This window comes from Diceros bicornis, chromosome 28, assembly GCF_020826845.1.
Source record: "Diceros bicornis minor isolate mBicDic1 chromosome 28, mDicBic1.mat.cur, whole genome shotgun sequence".
NCBI lineage: Eukaryota > Metazoa > Chordata > Mammalia > Perissodactyla > Rhinocerotidae > Diceros > Diceros bicornis.
Genome location: NC_080767.1, coordinates 29,513,802 through 29,516,178, shown reverse-complemented (window position 1 = coordinate 29,516,178; position 2,377 = coordinate 29,513,802). Strand labels below are relative to the sequence as shown.

Sequence of the window (2,377 nt, the reverse complement as noted above, 5' to 3'; positions counted from 1 at the left end):
GGTCTCTAAAGGAAAACTCTCTTTCTGTCCCTCCAGCTTTCAATATAAGGCCCTTGTGACGTCTACGGATTTGGGAAGGGAGGACCACATCAAGGACCATGAGGTTGACAAGCTGTCCCTGCACAACAGCTAACTGTGACCAAACAGAGAAAACAGAGACTTGCTGTGTTCTCATGATTTGGGTTATGGGATTTGAGTATGTTAAATAACAGAACTTCTTGTATATAACTAGACCCAAGTCAATGGAAAGAGTCAACCAAACCAGCAGTGTCTCTGAGTTCATCCTCCTGGGACTCTCTTCACAGCCCAAGGACCAGAAGCCACTTTTTGTCCTCTTCCTCACCATATACCTGGTCACTATAACAGGGAACCTACTCATCATCCTGGTCATCTGTTCTGACCTGCAGTTCCAAACCCCCATGTATTTCTTCTTGAGTTTCCTGTCTTTCACTGACATTTGCTTCACAACAACTGTTGTCCCCAGGATGCTAGTGAACTTCCTGTCAAAGAAGACCATCTCCTATGCTGGGTGTCTGACACAGATGTATTTTATTTATGCTTTGGGCAACACTGATAGCTGCCTTCTGGCAGGCATGGCCTTTGACCACTATGTAGCCATCTGCGACCCCTTCCACTATGTCACCACCGTGAGCCACCACCGCTGTGTCCTGCTGGTGGCCTTCTGCTGCTCATTTCCTCATCTCCACGTGCTCCTATACACAATTCTGCTGAATCATCTCACCTTCTGTGACTCCAATGTTATCCATCACTTTCTCTGTGACATCGGCCCTCTGATGAAATTATCCTGCTCCTCCACATTTGTCCATGAAATTGTGATAATGATAGAAGGATCTGTTGTTTTGGTGACCCCCTTTCTATTCATTGCTTTCTCTTATATATGAATCCTCATCGCGGTTCTCAAAATTCTCTCAGCTGCTGGGAAAGGTAAAGCCTTCTCCATCTGTTGTTCTCATCTCACTATGGTGACACTCTTTTATGGAAGCATCTTCTATGTCTATTTACAGCCCCTGTCCACCTATACTGTTAGGGACCACATAGCAACAATTGTCTACACAGTTTGGTCCTCCATGCTAAACCCTTTTATCTACAGTCTGAGAAACAAGGACCTGAAAGGGGGCCTGAGGAAGCTGATGGGCAAGAGGAAATCGCAGGCAGCACCCTCTTGACAAACCCACAAATGGAGTCGGCTCCACTTGACTATGGTTTCTACTGGTTCTTGGTGAACAATCAAGCTGTTGAAAGTTAGCATTTTTAACTCATGTGAGACAAGGCTATCATGGGTACTTATATCCATTGATGATGGCATGCCAATTGGCCCTGCCTCTGCTTAAATCATGACACTCTTCCTCACTATTCCTCCTCTTTCCTATGAAGATTCATCCTTTTCTCATCTTCCAAACACTGCTTTAAACTAGTCCTTTTCCCACAAATATTTCCTGAACAAATTTCTCTTTTTTTATTAAGATTTACCGTCCAAAATCCTTCATGTTTCAGTGTATTGCTGAAAACAAATAATTTATAGCTGTTGAATGTGTTTGAAAACATTGGAAGGGGGAAAGAATGGAGGCAGAGAGGGAAAAGGAGGTTTACATTTTAGCTGATTTTCTCATTTTGAGGATTTTATAATTCCTTATTTTTCTCTTAAAAGAAAATTTTGTGGGGGCTGGCCCTGTCGCGTAGTGGTTAAGTTCACGTGCTCTGCTTCAGCAGCCCAGGTTTGCAGGCCTGGATCTCAGGCACGGTCCTATGCACCGCTCATCAAGCCATGCTGTGGCAGGCGTCCCACATATAAAGTAGAGGAAGATGGGCATGGATGTTAGCCCAGGGCTAATCTTCCTCAGCAAAAAGAGCAAGATTAGCAATGGATGTTAGCTCAGGGCCAATCTTCCTCACTAAACAAAAAAAAATATTCTTGTTTAAAAATCAAGTTCTTACTTTTATTCTTCTCTCCTTTTTCTATCCTTCCTTCATTATATTGCCGTGGCTTAATTTTTTTTTAATTTCCTCTTATTTTTTACCACATAATTAAACATGCTAATGGCCATATAGACTAAGAACCAAGAGTGATAACATGAAAGTAATCCATTCCACAGTAGAGATGTTGAAACTTCTCTTCCCTACATCTATCCCTAAGGTTATATGTCTAAAAATAGGCGATTCAGGGGCCGGCACAGTGGCACAACAATTAAGTTCTCGTGCTCCACTTTGGTGTCCCAGGGTACAACAATTCGGATCCTGGGTGCGGATCTATGCACCGCTCATCAAGCCATGCTGAGGTGGCGTCCCACATAGAGCAACTAGAGGGATGTACAACCATGATATACAACTATCTACTGGGGCTTTGGGGAGAAAAAAG

The 2,377-nt window shown here is 43.3% G+C and overlaps 1 pseudogene; it reads left to right on the top strand.

Moving 5' to 3' along the window:
• The first annotated feature begins 242 nt into the window (after positions 1-242).
• Positions 243-1,187, top strand: LOC131393696 (olfactory receptor 1L8-like; annotated as a pseudogene).
• The last annotated feature ends 1,190 nt before the right edge of the window (positions 1,188-2,377 follow it).